Below are 27254 nucleotides of genomic sequence, written 5' to 3'. Positions count from 1 at the left end.
GCAGATGTCCCTGTCTCCAGGGTCTGCCGACTCCAGTACGTTCAGCACAGCTGCCAAGATCGTCTTCCTTAGGCAGTGTTTTTTCACATCATCCCCCAGTCTCCAGGGCCTCCAGTGTCTCTGGCTCCCTCCTGCTTCCCACCTCACCAATCCCATTCCCTGCCCTTCTACACAGCCTCCTCTACTGCAATCAAGCTTATTGGCTTCCCAAGCCCTGAATATGATTTTCTTTCATAAACGTTTACCTACCGTTCCCTGATCTGAAATGGCCTACCCCTTCCTCTCTGCGAATACATGATCATGATTGCTCTTCAAAGTTTATTTCAAAATGACACCTTCACAGATGTATGTGGTTGTTGTTGAGTCACTAAGTCATGTCCGACTCTTTTGTGACCCTATAGATCATAGCCCACCAGGCTCCTCTGTCCATGGGATTTCTCAGGCAAGAGTACTTGAGTGGTTGCCATTTCCTTCTCCAGGGAATCTTCCTGACCCAGGGATCAAACCCATGTCTCCGGCATTGGCGGGTGGATTCCTTACCACTGAGTCACTTGGGAAGCCCTCCAAGACATATATACTGTAGCAGTAAATTGCACCTCAGCTTGTGACTGGACTTGGATGTTTGAGGGATAAATTGTGATCCCTGAAATCCCTCCTAGATGCCCAGAGTGAGCCACTGAGTTTGATCTCTTTCCCAGGTACCGGCTTTATACTGGGGCTCCACTGTGCAGTAATTCTCACTGGACGATATGTTAGTTTATAAATGTTGTGACTTCATTTCAATCTCTCTCTCCAACTAGATGAAAATTCCCCAAAGGCAGCGATTCCGCTTTCCATTTGCAACCCCTCTGATCGCATATGCATAACTGTGTGCAGAGGACCGGCTCCAGAGATTCTTTGAGCTGCCTAAAGTAGAACTCTCCCCTGGCCTCAGGGAAGCTGACCTTTCCATGAGAAAAATAAATTGGAAATAACCTCAGTGCTCAACCCTATAAATACATTATGAATATATATATATATTCTTGTAATGTAATATTATTCATACCTTAAGAACATTTTTGAAGGAACTTTTAGTGGTGAGAGAATCTCAGCATATAAACTTGCTTTATATATATAATTTTTATGTAACTATAATAAGTAATTTCAGTGTAACAACATAAAGATAAACAGATGATGAGAAGGAAAGAAGGAAGAAAATAAAGAAAAGAAGGGGGGTAGGGAGGGAGGAGACAGATGGATTAATGAGGGAAAATGCAGCAATATGCAAATTGGAGGTTATCTTGGGTATTTGGTTCTTAGTATTTTTTAATTCATTTTCATCTTTAGCATCTTCCATTTCTTCACATTTTCTAAAATAATCCTACATTGCTTATAACATAAACAGAAAACATATGCCTTATTAGAACCTCAATTGTTTATCAAAATATCACATTTTCTAACAGTATTTTTTAAAATATTACATCATAGGAGGAATGAGTAGGCAAGTGATAGAGTGGAGAGACTGAATGATAACTGGGAGAATAAAATTTTGATATTGAGGAAATTTCCAGCTGTTACAGAAGGGGCGGCTATTCCTCAGACCAGGTAAGAGAAAATTTTGGATGTTTTCATTTTGTGTATGTTGCTAATCCCATCCTTTGAATGACATAATAACCATGTTCATCTCCATAGCTACCATCATCACCATTATCTCCATCTCCACAACAACCAACATTACCTCAACCAGTACTTCCACCTCCATCATCCCTGCTTGCACCTCCACTCTACCACCACCAACTCCATCATTTCCACCATCGTCTCCACATCTCTGCCTCCATCACCACCACCTGCACCTCCATCAACAACCAATATCACCTCTACGACTGCTTCCAACACCAACTCTACCTCCACCTCCACCACCACTATCAACTCCACCACTTCCAACACCATCTGCAACACCTCTACCTCCTCCACCACCACCACTGACCATCACCTCACCTGCATCTTCCTATTCATCACTGGCTCCATTATGACCACTATATGGTGGCCCTTTTCCTCTCCACCGTCATCAGCCAAACAGGGTGGACAAGTCCTCTATGGAAAATCAAATGGAGGGAGAGTACAGGGACAGAGAAAATTAGAACACATCCCCTAGGGGACTGTACTTCAGGTATCAAAAATAAGCAGAACTTTCCATGTCCATGGCTCAGAATAGGTGGGATTGGGGGTAGCTGGTCAGTAGCATGAAGAGGAAGGCTCCTGACTTGCTCCTTTCAAGTAACAAGACACCACAGACTAGGTAGCTTATAAACAATGTAAGTCTGTTTCCCATAGTTCTAGAATCTGAGAAGTCCAGGATCAAGACACCAGCATGATTTCTGCTTTATAGTCAGTGCCTTTCTGCTGTGTTCTTGCCTGGTCAGAGGAGCTAGGGATCTCGCTAGAGATCTCTCATAAGGGCACTAATGCCATTCATGGGGACTCCACCCTCATGACCTAATCACCTCCCAAGTTCCACACCTACTAATACCAACTTCTTTGGCGATTAATATTTCAATATATAGTTTTTAGAGGGATACAAATATTCGGAATATATGCCCCCTCAGCACCTGGGCTGAATGGGAAGACTGACCTTGGAAGGAACACTGCCCCAGGTAGTCAAGGGTTCATCAACTTTCTAAGAACTAGACCACTCCATGAATCCAGTGTCATATCATCCAATATCTTATGAGGTGTTCACTTAAAAAGCTATTGTATACTTACAGGCAGTAGAGACAAAGGAAAAGGGTGGGTAGGAGTGAAGGCGGCTGGTTGTGGAGAGCTGAGCAGGTACGTGCCTGTGTAAGCATGTGCACATGTACCGATATGCACACATTCACTGGAGCATGTGAGAGGACCACTGAGCTTCAGGATGCCTGTAGCACCATTTGGTTATGCTTAGGTTATTACATATTTTCACATACAAATTGAGTAATAGTCACTTTTGCCCAGAAGCATGAAGGGATGTACTGTTTCAAATTAACCTTGTCTCTAAAGGAAAACTTGTATGTGTGACACAGCAAGATGGAAAATGGTTTCTCTCTGAATCATCTGTTATAATCCAGACAAATCTGATGAAAGATACTGTGAGTTTTCAAGAGCACAGGGAGGCAGGGAAGGGGAGGAAATCTGGTCAGAGCAAGGTCTGAAGTGGGAGGATGGAACCAGCCAGCCCCGACAGGGGCAAGAGATGATGACCATTTGTCCACATGTCAGTATCTAAAGGGAATGAGGTGATGACAGTACATATCATTCATTCATTCATGTAAGAATCATGTGGTGGGCACTCATTATGTACCAGACATTATTCTAGGTATTGGAAATAGAGCAGGGAACAAAATAGACAAAGTTCTTTATAGAGCTTATATTCTAAAAGAAAATATAGATGACAAATAAATTTCTCCTATTATCACATCATGAATAGTAAATGGTATGAGGGACATGATAAGGAAATAGAGGATAACCATAGCACTAGGGATATTATTTTAGATGAAGTGGTCAAGGCTTCTTGGGGGGTTACGGGGGTGATATTTGAACAGAATGAAGGGAAGGAGAAGCCATGCAAGTATCCGAGGAAAGAACATTCTAGGCAAAGGCAGTAGAAAGTACAAAGGCCCTGCAAAGCTTGGCCAAAGCAAGCTCAGATTGTGTTAGTTTCAGAATGTGCATAGTAGCACGTGGTGAGCACGAGGTCCAGCCTGCAGGATGGAGACAGAGAGGAGTGACCCAAGGGGAGAGTGTGGAAATGAAGCCTATGAAATTGCTCAAGTCCAGATCGGGTACATGCTTGGTGGCCAGGGTCAGGGACTTTGAATTTTGTTCTAATTTGATGGAAAACAATGGGAAGATTTGGGGGAAAGAAACATTTATCATGTGCCTGAGGGCACTTAACCCTACGTCATTTGTCTGGGACATAGGGATGTGTATGGGCTTCCCTAAGCTCCACCTCTTATGCCACAGCTTCTGCAGGACTAGTGCCACAAGGGCCTTCACCAGCTTTGCTCAAGCACAGCCTGACAGCATTGTACCTTAGCTCCTCACCAAGCATCACTCACTTCTGCCCCAGAGCTTCTCTGGTTTCCACCTTGGCATTCAGGAATCTGATCTGGAAGGGACAGCTGTTAACACCCAGTGGAGGTCACCCTTGACCAAAGAGTAACAGAAAGCGATGGCTAAATGCTTCTGCTTTTGTTCCCCTGAACAGCTAGTTCTGATTTGAAATTCCAGTGGGATCCTGGGCCAGGCTTCTGTGCAGTATCCAACTCCATCATGACTTCTCCTATGGCCTTGTCCATCCCCTTTACCCTGATTCACTTTTCATGTCTTGTGTTCCTTCTGCCTGGGATCACATTCCTAAACAAACTCGCTGTGTATTTAGCAGACATTGTGTTTAGGGAAATACAAGGTAAGATGATGTGACTATCTCTATTTTACCAATGAATAAGGAAAACATTGAATCAATTGTCCAAGGTCACATTGGAGTCAAAAATCAAAAGGAAGTTTATCTGATTCCGGCCACCAGGGCCTTAACCACTCTGGTATGCTGCCTCATCCTCAGAATCAGGCAGATGACAATGCTTCATGGTCCTTCCTGTTGGGATAAGAGAAAATCCCACACCAGGGATGAAGATGCCAGATTGGCAAGGATAACACAGGTTTTCAAGGCAACTCATCTGATGGGGATTCAGGGAAGGCTGTAGGTGCTGAAGGAAGGATCAGAGCTAATCCAAGGCTGAAGAAGCATCTTGAACCCATGGCTTGGGAAATGTGAGTGGACATGGGCAGATTGGGTTCAGGGAGCAGTTGGTACTGAGTCCTTCCCCCAATGTCCTGGATACCAGGCCTGCGGCAGCAGAAGAAATTTCAGAGCCTACCCTATAGGAGGCAAGTGAAGAATCGCATGTGTTAAGCATACATAAGGTAAGTGTAGGGGAATTACCACCAGCTATGTTTTTTTAATGATATATGTAGTGAGACTGATAAGAAACAAAAAATCCTAATTGCTAGTAATAATAGTTCCTTTAATCAGCACTTATTTTTGTCAGGCATTGTGTTAAGTGCTTGCATTTAGTATCTTTTCATAAATACCATGATGTAGATACAATTCTAATCTAAATTTTAACAACCAGGATTACCGTGGTTCACTCAGAAAATGTCATGCAGTTAATAAATGATAGAACCAGAGCTCAAACTAGGTCTGTATGACACCAGAGCCCTTTCTTCTTAACCACTTTTCTAGAATGCCTGAGTGAAGACTCCTTTTTAGGAGGCAATGAAAAGCTATTGGAGACATCGGGGTAGAACACTGTAGGTAAAATGATTTGAATGCCAGTACAAAGGCTGAAATCACGCTAAGAAGAAACAATTAGGAGAACACTTCAAGGATCCCAAAGAAGGTGAGATGGGATGAAATTAAGGGCTTGGCCTATGAATAGAAAAGGCAAGACAAGAATTGACCCACGTGTGACTGACGAAAGAACCTGTGAGGCCATGGTACCAATTAAACCAGAGTACAAGGGGAAGAATGGTGTCTTGGAAGATCCTGAAACTTTGATCTGATTGGAGAGTGATGGTGCCATTAATGCATAAGGGATATCAGCAGAAGAGGGAGGGAAAGGGTGAGGTCTGTTTAGGTGACAAAATTTGAGATCTTTTATGAAAAGTATATCCCACAGACTGATAGAATTGCACTCGGGGCTCAGGGATGAGATGAGATCTCAGTTCAGTTCAGTTCAGTCGCTCAGTAGTGTCCAACTCTTTGCGACCCCATGGACTGCAGCACGTCAGGTCTCCCTGTCCATCACCAACGCCCGGAGTTTAGGTCTAGAGATGCAGATTTAGGACCGTTCTAGTCCTGCACCCTTAGAGCTATCGGGTGGAGAAAGAGGCTGGATTCTTTCACTTCTCTGTTCACCTGCCTCTTGCCCCTTACCAGGTCTACCTGGTTTCCGACTCTGCTCTAACCTTTCTTTCAAGAACAAAACACATGATCTGTTTTGTTCAGATTGGACTCCAAGTTATTTGACAGTCAGGACCCTAACTTAAACTTCTTTTTCTTTTATGCCCAACAGTATTGTAGTAGATTGTTGGCCTGATACCCTCCTAGGCTTTTAATTTTTTAAGGGACAAATTCTGAAATGCGATGCTGATCATCCCTCTCCTCAGTCCAGGGTCACTGGAAGCAGAAACATAAACCCAAAGCCCTCACCAGAAGTGACTCTAGCAGCATTTTAACCTCAGTCCTCAACAGGCCTTGCTCCATCCTCAACCTTTATTCCTGCTTATCATCAACATTCAACATCCAAGTCTCCCCATCTTCCGTCTCCAATTTCTAGCCTCAGGCAGTTGAGACATAGGAGCTTTGCAATTAAATTCTCCCCTCCGGCCAAACTGACCCCAAACTGTACTTATGAAATGGCTCAAGTTTAAGTATTGTTCTGGTTTTGTTATTGCATTTTTCTGGAGGCGCACAGAGCCTCCTCGCAGGCAGAGCAGCTTTGCTGTACTATGGAAGGTGGCCTCCTCTAAGGCAGGGACACTACAAGGCTACGTTGGCTGAGCTTTCCCTCTTGGACCCACAGGCCACTTTGGCTGCTGCCACTGCTCTGTCCCTGCCTGTAGGCAGATCAGACCCTGAGCAAAAGGAGGAGACAGGCAAGGCAAGTCTACAAAACTCTCCCATCCACTCACCCCATCAGCAACCCCCGGCTGACCTGTGCCTGCTTGGCTGTAACCAAACCCTGAGGCCAGCATCCACCAGCTCTGTCCTCCTCAACCATCCAGCTCTTCATGAACATATGGAGGAGGCTGCTTGTGGGCCATCCCTGGATTTTGTTCTGGGTTCCACCGTGAGAATAAAGCACAGTTCTTTCTTCTCAAGAAGCACCTGGTTTAGTGGTGTAGCAAGTGCAATACCAGACAGAAATTTATGGAAACAGCCCAGAAGGGCTGCCCAGCCAGCCGGAGAGGCAGGGAAGGCCCATTAGATGCAGAGCCGCCTTATCCATTAGGCCCACAAGGCACAAGCCCAGGACCCACAATGCTTTTAAGAGCCTGTGATAATTTATTTTTAATTTTAAGTGTTTTTAAAACCAGAAAGAAAAAATGAATAGAAGTACAATGATTATATAATAAATTCAGCCTTGTATACTAATGCGGTTGCAAAATATGATTCTCAATTACATTTTTTAGAAGAGAGGTTCATAGCAATGATATTGCCTAAGAACCCACCTGCAAGGCAGGAGACCCCTGTTTGATTCCTGGCTCAGAAAGATCCCCTGGAGAAGGGATAGGCTCCCACTCCAGTATTCATGGGCTTCCCTGGTGGCTCAGTCAGTAAAGAATCCACCTGCAATATGGGAGACCTAGGTCCAATCCCTGGGTTGGTCAGATCCCCTGGAGGAGGGCATGGCAACCCACTCCAGTATTCTTGCCTGGAGAAGCCCATGGACAGAGGAGTCTGGCGGGCTACAGTCCATGGGGTCACAAAGAGTCAGACACGACTGAGTGACTCAGCACAACACAGCACAGGGCTTCCCGAAGTCAAACTATGATTCTGCCCAGATCAGGAAACGGCAGGGCAGAGGAGAAGGCATCTAGAAACGTGGGAAGAGGGAGGGAACTTGCTAGTAGGGGAGCCATTACAAGCAAGCCTGAAACACCAGGGACAGAGTGATGTTAGGGGACAAGTTGGATTCAGGCAGCAGGGAGAGATTAGGTAAAGAAGAAAGTAGGGATGCAGGTGCGAGCCTCAGCCACTGTCTTAACAACCTGTAATGTCCTGTGAGCCTGTTCCCTTCCACCCCCTCACTTAACCCATTGCACTGGATCAAAACTCACCAATCCTGTGCCTCATTCCCTCCCTGCCAATAGTCTCCTTAGAACATAATCTGGGCAACAAAGACAAGTATATTTCATTTTACAGTGTTTTGCGGAGATTACATTCTTTAAAAATTGCAAGTTTGCCACAACTGCACCCAGCGACTCTATGAAAGTGAAAGTGTTAGCCACTCAGTCGTGTCTGACTCTCTGCGACCCCATGACTGGGGAGCCCGCCAGGCTTCTCTGTCCATGGAATTCTCCAGGCAAGAATACTGGAGTGGGTTGTCATTTCCCTCTCCAGGGGATCTTCCTGACCCAGGGATTGAACTTGGGTCTCCTGCATTGCAGGCAGATTCTTCACCGTCTGAGCCACCAGGGAAGCTCACAGCGGGCGAGTCTATGGGTGCCATTTTTCCAACATCGTTTGCTCACTGTGTGTCTCTGTCACATTTGGGAAATTCTCACAATACTTTACGCTTTTGCATGATTACTGTATTTGTTATGATGATCTGTGATCAGGGATCTTTGATGTGACTACTGTGAGTTGCTAAAGGCTCAGATAATGGTTAGCCTTTTTAGCAATAGTTTTTAATCAAGGTATATACACTTAATAGACTATGTTATAGTGTAAGCATTACTTTTATATGCACTATGCTGTGCTTAGCCACTCAGTTGTGTCCAACTCTTTGTGACTCCATGGCCTGCATCCTGTCAGGCTCCTCTGTCCATGGGATTCTCCAGGTAAGAATACTGGAGTGGGTTGCCATGCCCCCCTCCAGGGGATCTTCCCAACCCAGGAATCAAACTTGGGTCTCCCCATTGCAGATGGATTCTTTACTGTTTAAGTCACTAAGGAAGACTTTTATAGGCACTAAGAAACCCCATAAGTCACATGACCAATCCTGTGATATTGGTTTTATTGAAGTGGCCTGGAACAGAACCGGTAATCTCTCTGAGGCCTGCCTGTGTGTGCCAAAATGCTCCTGCCCACAAGAAGCTTTCTACACTACTTCCTCTAGAGCTACAGTCCTGCTTTATATAAGAGAATGTTTCTCAAGGCAGGTGAAGGATGAGATCTGGGAGCAGGAGGGTGCTGGGCTACCCACTGCATCCCTCCCTGCATCAGAACATCAGTTTGAGCCTCTCTGTGAGCCTGGTGAGGGGCCATCGGCTGCCTTTTTTCCTTCTGTTCACAAAGTGCTCAGAGTTCTGCTCACTCAGTGACCGTTTCTGAAACATGAAGTGAAAGCAGTATGAAGGAATAGGGAAAAAGAAGCAAACATTCATTATGCAGGAATACCAGCGCCCTGCCCCCATCACCTCCTAATGCATGTGTCACTTAAATGCACTTGTGAGAGGTGTTCATTATTTTCCCCCATTATTTTGAAATGTGCTTCAAAACCCCTCAAACAGCAGTGTGCCATCACGTTGTTTAAACATATGATTTGTTAAATCAGTACCCTCACAGCCCTGAAGCTCCGGGGTTATCTCGTCTCGGAGCAAACACAACTCAGGGGTCAACTTGCTGCTGTGAGTTGTCTCAAGTGCTCCCCACCCCATCCTGATGGTTCATAAGGATAAGCTTCTGAAAGGTAAGGTCAAAAGGAGAACTCAGTGACTCCTGAGGCAGGCTGGTGGGGTGCGTCCACTGTTCCCAGAGGCTGGTCAGCGCCCAGTGAGAAGGGAGCTCATTGCTGTCAAAGGACCCCAGAGACAAAGCCTAGCCCAGCTGTGCACCTGAGCCTGGGGCTGATGGGGCTTTCCAGAAGGATCCTTGACTTCAGGAATACCTCTCGTTAGGAAGACGTGGCTATGTGAAACTGGAAGCCTGCAGACGGATACAGCGAGTGGGGGTTATGTACACCAGCAAACAACACCTTTGAGCAACTGTTCCCTTGGGTGCACTCAAGAGTTTACACTCTGGTCTCGAAACTGTAGGATAGACACGCTCATGGCAAGCCACTGATTATAGAAAATCAAACGGAGATGCACTCATTGATTTGAGAGGAAAGTAAGAATAATGGGGAGGAGGGTTTCAAACTTTAAAAGATCAGTTTATGTAAATGTGTCAAGAAGATATCAGCCTCATGAAGAGAGGGAGGCTTCTTTCTCTTGTTTTTGGCACAGCGGCTGTCAACTAGCATCTTCTCACTGCATTGTTTTCCCTGCACACTGGTCTGTCTACCTCGTCTCTGCATGACCACTTTTCAATAAATGTACAATTCCCCAGGAAATCAAAGGCCAACCCACAGAAAAATAATAAAGATCAGGAGGCAGCAAATCCGTTCATACCGGCCTCTGTGTGCTTGGGGGAGGGCATGGCCATTGGCTAGGGTGGCTATTGTGTTGTGAGGTTGGGGGATGGTTCTGTCACAGCTGAGAGCAGAGGCAGACCTCCAATGATCCCCTCTCCCAAATTCCTTTATTCAGTTAAGGTCACTGCAGAACTCTTGGAGGTGGTATCAATTATCCCCTTTCCTTAATCCCCTAGATGTTGCCTGTCTCCAAATCCGTTCTATTCTTCCCCATAATCATCTTTCACACTCAGTCCTGCCCGTCCCAGGCCTTTCTCACCGAAGACCTGAAAATCTGCCACAGCTCTTTATCTCTTCGCCCACTGCCCTTATTCTCCATCTTTCTTAACGTGGAGGGTGTTCAACTTCCTGTCATGTGATGGTGGATAAACCACAAGAGTGCAGGCTGAGTTTTCTGACTCTGAATCACTTCCTGTGGTGGGCGCGTCTCCAGCGTGAGGTGAGGTTAGATTGGTGGCTCCTCCCTGTTGTCTCCCAGGCCTGAGCTCGTCATCCAATGGGAGCACCACTTCAAACAAGAACATAGACGTAACAGGAGAACTAGCGGTGGTCTGTGGGCACAGGTCAGTCTAAACTCATACTTAGAAGAGAAACATTACCTCAGGAAAGGGTCTGAGGAGACGAAGCCGTGCTAACCACACACACAAATCTCTTACTGACTCAGGGACAACACTGGAGCTCCTCTGAGCAAACACTTCTCCGTCACCTCCCTGGCAGGTTAGCACTTGGTTTCAAATGTCTGTAGCCCATGGTGTGTCTCCAAGAACACTGCATCAAACATGTATGTGGGCTCCAATTCCCACAGGACAGGAAAAGGGAAAATCCAGACTCTGGGCCAGCTTTCATGTTCAAGCTTTACTATTTCAAACTTCACTATTTCTATCAAGGCTTCAAAGGGCTTAGGACCAAGTTTCATAAAGAAATAAGCTCAAGGAAAACTATTTTGTTTTCTCTCTCTTCAAACCATTTGAAGAGGGACAAAGTGATTTTTTTTTAACTAAAAGTATTAGATTATCCAGGAGATAAATAATGCCCTCTTCTAATGGAAATTCTTAAACTAGTGTTTTGTTCAATAGCTAAGTCATGTCTGACTCTTCGCAAGCCCATGGACTACAGCACACCAGGCTTCTCTGTCCTTCACTGTCTCCCAGAGTTTGCTCAAAGTCATGTCCATCGAGTCAGTGATGCCATCCTATGATCTGATCCTCTGCTGCCCACTTCTCCTTTTGCCTTCAATCTTTCCCAGCATCAGGGTCTTTTCCAATGAGTTGGCTCTTTGCATCAGGTGGCCAAAGTATTGGAGCTTCAGCTTAAGCATCAATCCTTCTGATGAATATATAGGGTGGATTTCCTTTAGGACTAAGTGGTTTGATCTCCTTGCAGCCCAAGGGACTCTCAAGAGTCTTCTCCAGCACCACATCAATTCTTCAGTGCTCAGTTTTCTTTATGGTTCAACTCTCACATCTGTACACGACTACAAAAAAAACATAACTTTGATTATACGGACCTTTGTCAGCAAAGTGATGTCTCTGCTTTTTAAGATGCTGTCTAGTTTTGCCATAGCTTTTCTTTCAAAGAGCAAGCGTCTTTTAATTTTATGGAGGCAGTCATCGTCTGCAGTGATTTTGGAATGCAAGAAAATAAGATCTGTCACTGTTTCCACTTTTTCCCCATCTATTTGCCATGAAGTGATGGGATGGGATGCCATGATCTTAGTTTTTGAATATTGAGTTTTAAGTTAGCTTTTTCACTCTCCTCTTTCACCCTCATCAAGAGGCTCTTTAGTTCCTCCTCGCTTTCTGCAATTATAGTGCTATCATCTGCATATCTGAGGTTGTTGGTATTTCTCCCAGCGATCTTGATTCTACCTTACGATTCATCTAGTCCAGCATCACCCCATGATGTACTCTGCATATAAGTTAAATAAGCAGGGTGACAATATACAGCTTTGTCATACTCCTTTCCTGATTTGGAACTATTCACTTGTTCCACGTCCAGTTCTAACTGTTACTTCTTGACATGCATACAGATTTCTCAGGAGGCAGGTCAGGTGGTCTGGTATTCCATTCTCTTTGAGAATTTTCCACAGACTGTTGTGATGTACACAGTCAAAGGTTTTAGCATAGTCAATAAAGCAGCAGTAGATATTTTTCTGGAATTGCCTTGCTTTGTCTATGATCCAATAAATGTTGACAATTTGATCTCTGGTTCCTCTGCCTTTTCTAAATCCAGCTTGTACATTTGGAAGTTTTCAGTTCATGTACTGTTGAAACCTGGCTTTAACGATTTTGAGCATGACCTTGCTAGCAGAGACTTCCCTGGTGGCTCAGCTGGTAAAGAATCCTCCTGCCATGTGGGAGACCTGGGTTCAATTCCTGAGTTGCAGAGAATCCCTGGAGAAGGGAAAGTCTACCCACTCCAGTATTCTAGCCTGGAGAATTCCATGGACTGTATAGTCCATGGGTCGCAAAGAGTCTGACATGACTGAGTAACTTTCACTTTACTAGATATGAAATGAATGTAATTGTGTGGTAGTTGAACATTCTTTGGCATTGTCTTTCTTTGGGATTGGAATGAAAACTAATGTTTTCCAATCCTGTGGCCACTGCTGAGTTTTCCAAATTTGTCAGCATATTGAGTACAACACTTTAATAGCATTATCTTTTAGGATTTGAACTAGCTCAGCTGGAATTCCATCACCTCCACTAGCTTTGCGGGTAGTAATGCTTCCTACGACCCACTTGACTTCATACTCCAGGATGTCTGACTTGAGGTGAGTGACCATACCATCACGGTTATCCAGGTCATTAAAAGCTTTTTTGTGTGCTGTTCTTCTGTGTATTCTTGCCACCTCTTCTTAATCTCTTTTGCTTGATTTAGGTCCTTGCCATTTCTGTCCTTTACTGTCCCCATCTTTGCATGAAATGTTCCCTTGGTATCTCAAATTACCTTGAAGAGATCTCTAGTCTTTCCCATTCTATTCTTTTCCTCTATTTCTTTGCATTGTTCACTTAAGATTTTCTTATCTCCCCTTGCCATGCTCTGGAACTTTGCATTCCTTTGGGTATCTCTTTCCCTTTGTCTTTTGCTTTTTTCTTCTCTTTCTTTTCTTCGTTATTTGTAAGGCCTCCTCAGGCAACCACTTTGCCTTCTTGCATTTTTTTTCATGGGGATGGTTTTGATCACCACCTCCTGTACAATGTTATGAACTTCTGTCCATGGTTCTTCAGGCACTCTGTCTACCAGATCTAATCCATTGAATTGATTCATCACCTCCACTGTATAATCATAAGGGATTTGATATAGGTCATACCTGAATGGTCTAGTGGTTTTCCCTACTTTCTTCAATTTAAACCTGAATTGTGCAGTAAGGAGCTTGTGATCTGAGCCACAATCAGATCATGTATAGAGCTTTTCCTTCTTCAGCTGCAAAGAATATAGTCAATCTGATTTCAGTATTGATCATCTCATGATGTCCATGTGTAGAGTCATTGCTCGCATTGTTGGAAGAGGATGCTTGCTGTGACTAGTGTCTTCACTTGGGAAAACTATGTTAACCTTGGCCTTACTTCATTTTGTACTCAAAGACAAACTTGCCTGTTACTCCAGGTTTCTCTTGACTTTCCACTTTTGCATTCCAATTTCCTATGATGAAAAGGACACTGTTTTTTGTGTGTTAGTTCTAGAAGGCCTTGTAGGTCTTCATAGAACTGGTCAACTTCACCTTCTCCAGCATCAGTGGTTGATGCATAGACCTGGATTACTGTGATGTTGAATGGTTTACCTTGGAAATGAAATGAACTGAGATCATTCTGTCATTTTGAGATTGCACCCAAGTACTGCATTTCAGACTCTTTTGTTGACTGTGAGGCCTACTCCATTTCTTCTAATGGATTTCTGCCCACAGGAATAGATATAACAGTCATCTGAATTAAATTCACCCATTCCCATCCATTTTAGTTCACTGATTCCTAAGATGTCAATGTTTTTTCTTGCTTGACCACATCCAGTTTACCTTGATTTATGGTTCCAGGTTTCTATGCAATATTGTTCTTTAAGCATCAGACTTTACTTTCACCATCAAACACATCCACCACTGACCATCATTTCTGCTTTGGCTCAGCCTTGTCATTCTTTCTGGAGCTATTTCTCTGCTCTTCCCCAGTAGCATATTGGACACCTACAGACCTGGAGGGCTCATCTTCTGGTGTCATATCATTTTGCCTTTTCATACTGTTCATGTGGTTCTCAAGGCAGCAATACAGGAGTGTTGTGCCATTCCCTTCTCCAGCGGACCACATTTTGTCAGAACTCTCCACCGTGACCCATCCATCTTGGACGGCCCTGCATGGCATGGCTCATAGCTTCATTGAGTTACACAAGGCTGTGATCCATGTAATCATTTTGTTTAGCTTTCTGTGATTGTTATTTTCATTCTGGAGGCTGTAGAATTACAGTTCTTGCTTCTTCTGCCTGCCCTCTGATGGATGAGGATAAGAGACGTGTAGAAGCTTCTTGTACAAGTCCCTTGAGAGGGACTGGCTATTGAGAAAACTCTGGTGGGCAGGGCCATGGTCAGTAAATCTTGAGTCCAATTGTCTGCTGATAGGTGGGGCTGTGATCCCTCCCTGTTAGTTGTTTGACCTGAGACAACCCAGTCCTGGAGTCTATAGGCTCTTTGGTAGGGCTAATGGCAAGCTCCAAGAGGATTTAGGCCCAGCACGCAAGTCCCAAGTCCGTATGACAGGCCACTGCCGACCCATGCCTCTGTGGGAGACCCTCAAACAGCCACAGGCAGATCTGGTTTAGTCTTTATGGGGTCACTGCTCCTTCCCCCTGGGTCCTGGTACTATGCATAAGGCAAAATTCTGGACTTTTCTAATAAAATTTTACAAAGAAGCCACTCCCTTTCTGCTAGGAAAAAAAAAAAAATCCTTACTCTCCAACCTAGGGTCTTTGTCCTTTCCTGAAAAAGCAGTGACCTAAACCTGACTTCAGGTCTCAGTTTCTCCACTAATGAGTCACTGAGTAGTCATTTCTCACCTCTGTCCAATGTGTATGTTCCTCTGTCAATTACAGAAAGTTGAAATGGAAGGTCCCTGTGGCTCTTTCATCCTTACTGAGACATGACCTTGTGGGGCTGCTAGAACATTCTTTCCCAAGGACATCCTGTAGCCATCGGGATGCTCTTGGACCAGACAAAGAAACCTCTCTCCAGAAGGTTCCCGCATTACCCAATCACGATGACACCCAAGTTGGGCAAGCATATTTTTTACTTCTCTGATTTCGGTTCTCGCAAGGGAATTGGATTAACAGTATTTTCTCCCCTAGTAGAAAAAGAAAGGTTTTGTTCCCTAGTTCATCATCAATCCCAGCATGTTTTATATAAATGCCCCTAGAAAGCTCTCACTTTCACATCTTGCCAAAACTGGCTGAGCTCCTGGCTCGGGCTGGGGAACAGAGGAAGAATTACGAGTGTGGTTGAGCACGCTGGCATGCGTGAGGCTGAAGCAGCTCTGTGTATCAGTAACTTGTAATGACAGCCTCCCATCTGTTCTTGGAACTCTTCATCTGAGCCTTCATCACGCTGGAAATCTGGAAGGAGATGAACACAAGGAAGCTGTTCAAAAGCCATCCGTGAGCTCAGAAGTACCTGCAAAAGAGGGATTTACCAAGGGTTGACAGTGGGGAGGCTGGCTGACTGCAGGGCTCAGGGGAGTGCGGTTGGGGTCCCTGAGGTGAGAAGGAAGGTCAAGGGCAGGCAGTGTATTCTTTAGCCCCAACTTCTGTGCTTTAGTGGAGAAAAAAAATGGCAATCCACTCCAGTACTTTTGCCTGGAAAATCTCATGGATGGGGGAGCCTTGTAGCCACCATCCATGGGGTCACAAAGAGTCGGCCATGACTGAGCGACTTCACTCACTCTGTGCTTTAGAACAGGGTCTTGAGCATTTCTTGCAATGAAATATCAGCCTAGTTAGGAGCAATTGCTCCCCAAACCGCTTCACTAATGAGACTCCAGATTTTCTCAGTGTCCATCACAGCACAGACAGACCCCTTGGCCAATACAGAAGCTGAAAATCTGACTAACATGCAGAACGTCCAACATTCTTACTGATGTCCCCACTTCCGCTCTTATGGAAAGAGAAGAGAAAACAGGGAAAGAAGGAGGTTCTAAAGCAGCCTAGGCCCCAGATGGGTGGTCTTTGAAGAAAAAATAATACTTATGAGGTCTGAGCCTCCCTGATGGGTACAGAGCCACCTCAGTCCCCGGGGAGTCCTGGAGAGACACTGCCGAGGGAGAGCAAGCAAACACGCGGTGTTCCCCTTGCATTCGCAGCACTGGCTCTGCAGAGCTGGGCTCCGGGGCGGCATCTATCACACACTACCTGAGAGCCCAGGGCTGCTGGGGTTTGCCTCAGGCAGCTGATTAGACAGCAAGAAAGCTTATTAGGGCCCCCAATTTTCCCCTAGGAAATCTCCCCCTCAGGGGAGAGAGGGGCACATTTTCCTGGATCTGATAAACCCTCTTGGGAATCTGCGATCACAGTCTTGGCATATAAAGGGAATCTGAGCAGGAGATTATGGAATTTACTGAGGCTGAAATATGACCTGTGAAACGTCAAGGAGAAGGGGAGCTGTCGGCTGTGGGCCTGGCCGAGGATCACTTCCCAGCCACAGGATTCAGACCTTGCATCGTCCTGAATAAGTGAGTCAATTCACAAGCTTCTTTGGCCGCTCTCTGCGCCCTGTGAAGTTTCTCCAGCCAGCCCTCTCTGCTTTCTTTCCCCACCCTCAAACACAGACCATTGAGAAAGACCTCGGAAATGTGAACAGATTAAAAATATTTACCTAACACTTGAAGGGATTGTTAAACATTCCTCTGAGGGAGCCTCATTAGAAAGTAAAGTTTTGAAAGATGAGTCACTTCATTCGGTTAATTCATTTATTTAACATTTTGGAGCACATCCTAGGTTCCGGCAAGGTACTTGACCTGAGGGCAGAGGAATGGGAAGCTCTCCTGAAGTCTGGCTGCAGAGGGAGGAAATATGCATATGAGGCCATTACAGCAACAATCTAAGGCAATTTGAAGCAAGGGGAGATGGCAAGAGATTAAAAAGCAAAGTGTTGCTATGGAGAAATGCTTGGGGGCTTGACCAGGTCAGAAAGGGCTTGGAGGAGGGGGGATCTCAGTCTAGGCTTGCAAAGGACTGAGGCTTTGAATGGAGCAGAAGGGCAAAGGTGTCCAAGAAAATTGGCAGAGCGAAGCCTTTGCTTCTTCTCAGACCGAATCTCTCTGCTTCCTCCCTTCTCTCTCAGCACTGGCAAAAGGTAGCATCCATCAAGACCTCTGCCAACTGCAGCTGCTGGCCTTCCACAAATATGGGCCTGAAACCCACAGAGAGTACACCCCTGGGACAGGTCGATGATCATTGTGGTCCTCGGATCAGCAGTGCCCACAGCATCTGTGAGCTTGTTGGAGCTGTGAAACCTCAGGCCCCACTCCCGACCTACTGAACCAGACCTGCAGGTGACAGAGCCAGGAGATTCACAAGCGTATTCAAGTCTGAACACCGAAGAGGCCTCCCTATCCCTCCCCGGGCTCCAGGCTTGTCTGCTCTGCCTGCCCAGCAGGGTGGTGAGAGCCGTCCGGGGCAAGAACCGTGCCAGGAGTTGTCAGTGTTAATCGCGAGCACTCACTTCACCCAGAGCTCCCGGCCCTGCCTTTCCCCAGCGGGCCCCATCTCACACCTTCCCCCTAGCTTGCGAGTGTGCTTCTGTTCAGGAAACGGTCCTTTCTGGGGCCCGCGCATCTCCTGCCCACACACACTGTGTGCCTCTCAGATACAGGACTGCAAGAGAAGGGGGCTGTGGAGAAGACAGTCAGCCTCATGGAGGGAATGAGTCTTGGACCTGAAGTGGGAAAACCTAAGCCAAAATATGTGAATCACTGCTGTGTGACCTCAAACAGGCCGCCATTTTTCTGAGGCTCAGTTTTGCTAATTATAAAAATTCATGTGCTAAGATGCAAAGGATACAAGAAAACAGAATGGCTAAAAAGCATAGGCTGCAAAACTAGGTCCCTGGGATAGACTCTCTACTTAACTGCTGAGTGACAATTGGGCAAGTTAGTTAACATCTCTGCACCTCAGTTTCTTTATCTGAAAAAATAAAAATAAAAAAAGAGTAGTAGGAGTAATACCTTAAGCATTGTATCCTCTGCTAACTTTCCTTGGGCTTCCCTGGTGGCTCAGCTGGTAAAGGATTCGCCTGCAATGCAGGAGACCTGGGTTCGATCCCTGGGTTGGGAAGATCCCCTGGAGAAGGGAACCGCTACCCACTCCAGTATTCTGGCCTGGAGAATTCCATGAACTGTATAGTCCATGGGGTCACAAAGAGTCGGACACGACTGAGAGACTTTCACTTTCATCACTTTCATCCTTTCATTGTATGTTCCATTGAGTTAATATTTGGAAATTATTTAGAATAGTTTCCGGCATATTGTAAATGTTACATGAGTGTTTGCTAAATAAATACAGTGAAACGCAGGACAAGGTGATGGGTCTCAAGCAAGTGCTCAGTAAATGTTTGTTGTTTTTGCATTTAAAAGTCAGTAAGATAAAAGGAGAGAGAGAGAGAAAAAACAGCATGCAGGAGTCCCAGATAAAAGGGACACACACCATCTCTATGTCGGTGGCACGAGTACCTGTGAACACATGGTTGGGTGAGTTGGGCTGCGGCCTCATGAATGGGGTTGCTGGGGGCAAGAGAGGAAGGGGATGGGGGCCACAAGGCATGGCCAGGCACAGCAAGACAGGCAGACCTGCCTGCCTTTTAGTCCCTGTCAATCGCTCCCCGTGTTGATGACGTGCAGAAGCGTGTGAGAGCGAGACAGCACCCATCATCTGTGCTGGATCTTAAGGCACCAGCCCCTGGGGAGCCAGGCTGTCACCACGTCAGAGTCACGGGACAGGAGGCGCAGCTGCTGCATGATTGCCTGGCCTTCTGGGGATGGGGAGGTGAATCCAGGTCATCGGCCCCTCCTACCTTCGCTTTGGGGAGGTCAGAGCATACGTGTGGCTGGATCCTACAGCCTCTGCCTGTAGCATTGAGTCCCCAACTAGTCTGCTCAGCTGGGACCCTGAGCAAGCGTGGAAGGAGTGCAAAGAAAGGGGCTGCTTTGATAACCCCTCGGCTGGGCTCTAGTCTTCATGAGCGCTCTCACGCCTGCCCGCTAACACATCCTGCCCCTCTGTCCAGACGCATCTGTCAGCTCTGCTGTCCTTAGGCGGCTACGTTTGGGGTCGCCCCCATTTCCCACTGCTTCAAGTTGAAGCCACTCCGCTTGTTCCTGAAGGCCACGGTGGCCGGCGCAGCCAACCCTCATTCAGTGCTGACTCCAGTAAGACTGTGTCTGCCCCTCTCACCCTTTGTGCTTTATTTTCACAACCCTCCACGGAATGGGATAGATTGATGATGCGATTTGACCCTTGTCACCAGCGAGCAAGTACACATCTGGGAACAGAACTGATCTGACCCCAAAGCCCAAGATGTTGGCTTTCTGTGCCTGCGTCTCCCAGTGTGTGAGTCTTGGAAAACTAGTTCCAAAGTTTACTAATGGATATTTAAAAAAATATATATATATATCTGTGAAGATGTGTGCTTTAAAAAAATTCTAGATTAACTTCAATGAAAGGATTTCTTTATGGCAGGGCTTTTCATAGCACTGATGGGACTCTCAGAAAGAGGATTCGAGATTCAAACATGGAATCCATCTTCCCCCTCACTGTGCACCTTGCCTGGCTAGAGATCCCTGAAAGCGCTCAGGAAATGTCTCTCTGTGCCACCTATTACCTGCCATCATTTCCCCCCACAGTTATATACTCTGCCACCACCCCTCCTCCTCCAGGCAGCGCGGTCTTCCTGTCCCACCAACTCTCCTGTCGTTTCTGCCTTGGTGCTTCAGCACATGCTGCGCTTTTCCTTGGTGGTGTTTTCTTCCCTTCGTTCTGTCTACCCATTGAGGCCCATCAAGCCCTCTCTCTCCTCAAAGACTTGCTTGAACATTCCAATCTTCTCCGTCTTCTGCTCCTCTCAACTCTTACCCCACCTGTAATCTTATTTGTGTGTGCTGTGCTTAGCCACTCATTTGTGTCCGACTCTTTGTGACCCCATGGACTGTAGCCCGCCAGGCTCCTCTGTCCATGGGATTCTCCAGACAAGAATACTGGAGTGAGTTGCCACACCCTCCTCCAGGGGATCTTCCCAGCCAGGGTTCGAACCTAGGTCTCCTCCACTGCAGGCAGATTCTTTACCATCTGAGCCACCTGAGAAGCCCAAGAATACTGGAGTGGGTAGCCTATCTCTTCTCCAGGGATCTTCCCGACCCAGGAATTGAACCAGGGTCTCCTTCATTGCAGGCAGATTCTTTACCAGCTGAGCCACCAGGAAAGCCCATTTAGAGACTCTTTCATATACTGTTATCGCTAGGAGCTTGAAAATCCTCTAAAGGTAAGAAATACACATTGCACTTCTGTGATGCTTCCAGGGTCCCCAGCACAGAATGGGAAATCTTCATCAGAATTTGTTGATGGAATCTGGAGTATTTAAAAGGGAAACTAGGATCCCCCTCCTGTGAGCCAGCCAGCTCTGAGAGCACCAGCCAGGATGAGAAGGACCCCTACTTCCATCTTCACCTGGTTCCCATCTGACTCCCTTTTCAGGCTTCATCATGGGCGACAGCTCTGAGCACCGTCCTCAGGGGCACCAGCTTTCGAGATCCTTTTTTGACCGCCTTTGACTTTATTGGTTAAAAAAGAAGGCCAGCCAAGCCAGGAGACACTGGTCCATCTACAGCCAGACACACCTCCCACCTGATGCTCCGGTAAAGTAGAACTGGCAGTGGAGTGCTAGGCTGCAAACTCCCTGCAACAAGTAAATTTTAAAAAGGAAAAAGAAGAGTTCCTTAGCCTCTGGATTGTTGCTGGTTCGTCATCCTTTCCTCTTCCTGATCTTCAAGTCTCCTTCTGTATCTCCTTGTGTCTGTCTCTGCGTGTCTGTCAGTTTGCCTCTCTTTAAAAAAAAAAAAAAAACCTGCATACAACAGCGGACTCTCTCCCTTTCCTATCTGAAAGCAGAGTATAAACCAGTCCCATGGCAGGGGGCACATTTTCAGGTTTTATTTTGTCAGCAATATCCCCCCTCCCCAATAATTGCTATAGAAACACCAAATCCCCTTCGATCCTTTTGTAGGTGCCGACAGACTTCATAGTAATGTTCCCTACTCCGTGCTGGCTACAGCACACGCTGGCGCCCAGGGATCCGACTCTTCATCTGACTTAAGATGCAGCTTTGGCGTCAGAGGCAGGCGCGATGCCGACTGCGTGGCAGCGCCAAGAGCGGGAAGGCAGCTCTGGGAGAAGAAGGCGGCCCAGCTAGGTTTGGAGCCCGCAGGCTCTCTGACCAGCCCCTGGAAAAGCAAACCTCTTACACGCCTGGGGCTTGGCCTGGCCATCCGGGAAGGTTCAGCTCCCAGGCAGAGCTCTTGAGCTTTTGCCCCGCCCAAGGAGGGAGGAAAGCTCTGTTGTCTCAGGGCTTTAGATCCCAATCTCCTTACACACTTGCCCATCTGGGTCATGGATGCTGTTTGCACACAGCGTGAGACAGGAACTGGTCCCTTGCAGGTCCAGACTCTGTTTCTGGCACAACTGCCTTTAGCTCCGAGATGCTTTAGCTCCGAGAAGGGCCGAAGAAGGCTGCACGTGTCTCCTATGAGTAAAGGACCTACTGAGGCTCTGGGTCAGGGCCTCTGGTGCCCAGGAAAAAAGCTTTGGGAGAATACGGGGATAGGAACAGCTAAAGAACATGGAGGCTCACGATGCCAAGGGACCAAAGCCTTTCTTAAATGCCTTTGTGCAGAAATTTGATTAAACAGAGATGCGTAATAAGGCTGACCCACAGCACCCCTGGCAAGATTGAGCTCGGGGCAACGTAGGCTGTGAGGGAGCATGAGTTATGCATTGTACAAAATGATCCCATAAATCCTGAAATGAGTTTTTAAAAAAAGAAAAACAAAGCAAATCAAGATGAATAAATATTAATGAATCACCACCTCTCTGTGGCAAGAGGAACGTGCGGCAGAGCTAATGACTCTGTCAGCGGATAACATCGACTCTGAATATTTCATGGAGCAGTGGAGGTGGACTCAGAGATGGGGTCAGTCACCCACGTGTGCGGTGGCAACACTCAGAGCCCTCAAAAGCTGCCGGAGAGGGACATGTCTGTGTGCGGAAGGCTGGATTCCAGCTAACTTTTCTAGGGTGAGTTGGTACCTGGCATATGACATACGTGATAACAGCACTACATTTACTGAATAATGGCTCTTTGCAGACACGTTACATATATTAGCTCTACCAAGGAGCTGTCACTGTGCCCACTTCCTAGTTAAGGAGCCTGGGGCTTAGAGGGAGTAACGTGCCCCACATGACATAGCTGGGAAGTGGCAAAGCTGGTATTCAAATCCAGGGCTGTCTTGACTCCGTGGTCTTAACACTACCCTACACTGCAGCTCACCGCATCTCTCTCCCTGCCCTGTTCCCCACATATTTTTGAGGCTTTGAATCACATCTCTGCAGCTTGGCATGAGTCCTCCATTGACTTAGCGTGGGGGACAGCCTCTCACATAGTAGGTGCTCAATAAATCAATAAATATTTGTTGAAGTGAATTTCCTGCCAGGAGAAGAAAATGACTTTACCCTGTTCTCATAGACAGATGAAAATTCACGAAATAAATCCTTCCCCCAGGGGTAGATAACCGGTGCAGCCCGACCTCCTCAGAGGCAAACACAAGGGCTATCACCCTCCCAATCATTACTGTTATTATTATTATACGGCTGCCAAGGGCTTGAACAGGTGATGCAGAAATGAAAGACCTGGCAGACAATAAGTGGTTCTTAAGAGGCAGCCTCCGCTTTAGCACCATCTCTATAGGGGACCCCCCCCCGCCAGGGGCTGCCAATCACACCCCTTTACCCAAGCACCAAATTCACTTAAAACATTTTTTTTTTCTAATTAACAAATGGAAGAACAGGAGCTGACTTTCCCCAGCCTCTCTGTCACATCCGCACCGAGCAACAGCTAAAGCGTTCCCCCTGTCAGTCAGCGGTAAATACCAGGTCTAAGCTTTGTACTGTACATCCCCAGAATAGATGTCGCTAATGGCCGTGATGACAGTCTCTGATTTCCAAAGCACACGTGAGAAAGTGGAGAAGAGGGGAGGCCGGTGGGAGGGTGCAGGGAGGCTACAGGCAGGAGTGGATGGTGCAGCGAGTATCTTTCTCTGGGGTAGCACCATGCTGCCTCTAATTTTGTTTCCACTTTCTCGTCATTTTCCTCTGAAAGCTCTTTCAAGTGTCCACAGCTCTCTGAGTGCTGAGAGGTTCTAGCCAGAGGGCCAAGAGGAAAAGGGCAGAAAGGAAACCAGTCCTACCTTCTACTGACAGCTTGACGTGGGTGGAGAGGACTGTTTCCTGCACTTCTCATGGACTCCCAGGAAGGCCACAGTGCTCTGGGGCACCCTCACTCTGAACTCTGATTCAAGGAGGTGCCATCCAGCCAAAGCAAGACCCTTCTTCCTTGGAGCTGGGGTATTCATGCTCAGGCTGCAGGGAGGTGGGTAGAGTCTAAGCCTATAGCTCATGCTTGATAGTGATATCAGACAGACTGTTTGTCTAAACAGTGGATGGTCATTCATCAGGCAATGGCTGGGGCTGGTTTCTCCTTTCAATGAAAAGGAAAGGGGAATAAAGCCAGGGAATGAGTGCTGTCCTGTGCTTAGTCATTCAGTCGTGTCCAACTCTTTGCAACTGTATGGGCTATAGCCCGCTAGGCTCCTCTGTCCACGGGATTCCCCAGGCAAGAATACTGGAGTGGGTTGTCATGCCCTCCCCCAGGGGATCTTCCCAACCCAGGAATCGAACTCAGGTCTCCCACGTTGCAGGCAGATTCTTTACCGTCTGAGTCACCAGGGAGTGAGAGACAGCTAGAAAATTTCATTCATGCCACCAAAGCCACTGCTTTCAGGCTATGTCCTCACCACTGTTTACAGGAATAAGACCCAGCCCCATTCTCAAAGAGTCCTCATCCCACCTTACTTTTGTCAGATTCATGGACCAGAACTGAATGAGCAGATGCTCCAACTCAAGTTGAAGGGACTTGAGGGTCAATTACACAACCTCAAACAAGGGAAAATAAGCAAAATTCTCCCAGCCCTCTCTGAAATGAATCCCTGAGCACGAACGTACACCTACCACCACCACTTTACCTCCCCACAAAATTGCATCACCCCGACTACCTTCCCCTTGCCCCTAACCCAAAATAGTCCACAGTTCTCCTGGATCATGTCTCTTTACCCTGCTTAATACTTTTTAAAGTTTACTGTGTGTCCCTTGGGCTTCCCTGGTGGTTCAGCTGGCTGAGGATCCACCTGCAATGCGGGAGACCTGGGTTTGATCCCTGGGTTGGGAAGATGCCCTGGAGAAGGGAATGGTGTGCCCCTTGTGGTTACTAAGTACGTTATGTCTCTTACCTATGATGCAGCCACTGTAAGTATCCTATTTTATAGATAAGAAAACTGAGGCTTATCATGATTGAGTAACTAATCCTCCTTGATTATACACTTAGGCCACCTTGCTGCACAGTCCTCTTTTGTGCTTTTCTGTCTCACTGAACCCACATTGGTCTGGTTCCCACCCCTTCAGAGACAAACATGCGACCTCTTCTTTCCACGAGGAAAATAATAATCACCTTCCTGACTCCTGTGTGCAACTGATCACACACTGAAGATTATAGATGTGGAGACACTTAGCTTTCTCCTTTCTGTTCTTGTAGACACTACAACTGGATTGTGTCTTGAAACAGTCATCCTGAAAGAAGAGGCCACAAGGCTCAGGGGACAATTGGCACCACATCAGGCTCCATGGCCCTTGTTGACTCATTTATGTGGGTTTTCTTGACCTCTATCATGAGCATAGTTGTAGTGAATTCAAGCACCTCAGGAAAGGAAGACAGGTTTCCCAATTGTCCTGTAACTCATAGTACAGTGTCTCTGCAGACAAATTGACATTCTGCAGGCAGCCAGGGATTTATTTTTAAGGGTAATGATAAAATCACTGTTTCCAAGGCCTTCATCACTGGCTCTGATTTGACTTCATATCCCCAGGAGGACTGCACTCCCATTTTCTCCAGACCATCAACTTTAATTTAAAGGTCCGTCGAAGATCTTTGAAGGCCTAAATCTTTCCCTTCCAGCTGGTCAGAGATATTGGCATATTAATCTATTTAGTAATTATGTGAACAAGCTCGGACCATGTGTTATTGAAAATTAAACTATCAAAATGTGTCCAATCAAATCACCTAATTTCTCCCTCCCATCGTGTCATTAGATTCAACACCAAAATTAATTATCAAGCAATGGGCCAGGTTTACCAGATGTTGCGCTGACTCTAGTCAAGGTACATCTGTTTCTCCACCTACCATCTCTGCAGACTCAGCCACTGACTCCGCAGTTGTTGGTCTCGTTCAGGGTGACATTAGCCTGAACATGTCTGCTATCGACTGAGTCAAATGCTCATGTGCTTCCTGCTCCTTGCTGTCCAAAGCTGCCGTGGGTCAATGATCTGTCCCCAGAGAGTCACGGGGAGTGAGAACTGCCAGACAGCTCTGAGATGAGGGATGGATGCTGCCACTTTGAGGGGAATTATAATTGCAGGGATTGGGAGGCCCCCATGGGGGTTCTAGCTCAGCATCTCTGCTCTTCGCACTCTGTGGCACAATTTCTGGGTAAACTGCTTTCCCTCCTGGCTAGGCATTGTCACCACTTGTTACGTAAGCACCACCTAGCTAGAGTGCCCGGGAGAAGAGCAGAACCTCGGGACTAACACAAAATTGGTCTCATCCAGGCTCCCTGCCGCTAACTAGATGTATGACCAAGGGCAAATAAGTTTTCCAATTGCTGAGCATTTTCAGTTGTAAAATGAGGCAGCAAAAACACCTACCTTATAGCATAGTAATAATTGTGGAAGAGCATACGAAACGTGCTTGGCATTTTGTGCAGTGATTAAGTGCTTAAGTTCTTGAGTCAGACTATCCAGACTTCAGTGTTTTCTCCACAACCTACTAACTCCCAGCCTGATGATTTTGAGCAGCTGATCTAACCTTTCCAATCCTCAGTTTCCTCATCTACAAAATGGGATTTTTAACAGAATCTATCTCATAGGTAGGATTAAAATGTAATTCATGCAAATACTAAGAAGAGTGCCTAGACGATAAGAAACATTTCATAAATATTCAGGAATGTTACTATAATTATTTTTTCATGGAATATATAGCAGACATACAGAAAATATTGGTTTTCTTCTCAACTCTCTCTTTCTCACTATGTCTTTATGTCTCTCTATGGCCCTCAGAGTTGAAAAAGTCTTAAGAGTCATATAATCCAATCTCTTATGCCATATAGAAATCTGTTTCTTTTATAATAAAAGAAGATTATGAAATTATAAACTCGACTACTTCCTTTAAGAGGATATATCATGGTATGTGGACTATATATAATTTTATTAACTATCTTAGGATGCTGGTGTTTGAGCTAGGAATTGGAGCTAAGATTGATTGCGCAACATAACAGAGAAAGAAAATAAGGACACCACAACAGTGAGATGAGGAGGGACGAGGTTAAGAACCGAGAAGCAAAAAGGAGAACGGAGAAGGAGAGACAGGAGAGAGGCAAAGTCCTATAAGGTGAGTCTCTTCCCAATGACCACTTAAAATACTAATCAGGTGCCACTGATGCAAACAGCCAACTCATTGGAAAAGACCCTGATGCTGGGAAAGATTGAGGGCAGGAAGAGAAGGGGACGACAGAGGATGAGATGGTTGGATGGCATCACCGACTCAATGGACATGAGTTTGATCAAACTCCAGGAGATAGTGAAGGACAGGGAAACCTGGTATGCTGCAGTCCATGGGATTGCAAAGAGTCAGACAGGACTTAATGACTGAACAACAACTGAAATTTCAGTGTGGGTTGACTTCTTACAAAAGCC

At 46.3% G+C, this 27254-nt stretch overlaps 1 long non-coding RNA gene across 1 annotated transcript; it reads left to right on the top strand.

Annotated features, from left to right (window-relative positions):
• The first annotated feature begins 440 nt into the window (after nucleotides 1-440).
• Nucleotides 441-21108, top strand: LOC145504536 (uncharacterized). The gene is made up of 6 exons (XR_014052285.1): nucleotides 441-698; nucleotides 1468-1584; nucleotides 5258-5414; nucleotides 18764-18877; nucleotides 20574-20664; nucleotides 20877-21108. It is a non-coding gene; the product is annotated as an uncharacterized LOC145504536 (long non-coding RNA).
• The last annotated feature ends 6146 nt before the right edge of the window (nucleotides 21109-27254 follow it).

Source organism: Giraffa tippelskirchi, chromosome 5 (genome assembly GCF_054371585.1).
Source record: "Giraffa tippelskirchi isolate mGirTip1 chromosome 5, T2T-mGirTip1v1.2.pri, whole genome shotgun sequence".
NCBI classification, from domain to species: Eukaryota; Metazoa; Chordata; class Mammalia; order Artiodactyla; family Giraffidae; genus Giraffa; species Giraffa tippelskirchi.
The sequence above is the reverse complement of the archived record's forward strand: the minus strand, read 5'-3'. Positions and strand labels throughout refer to the sequence as shown.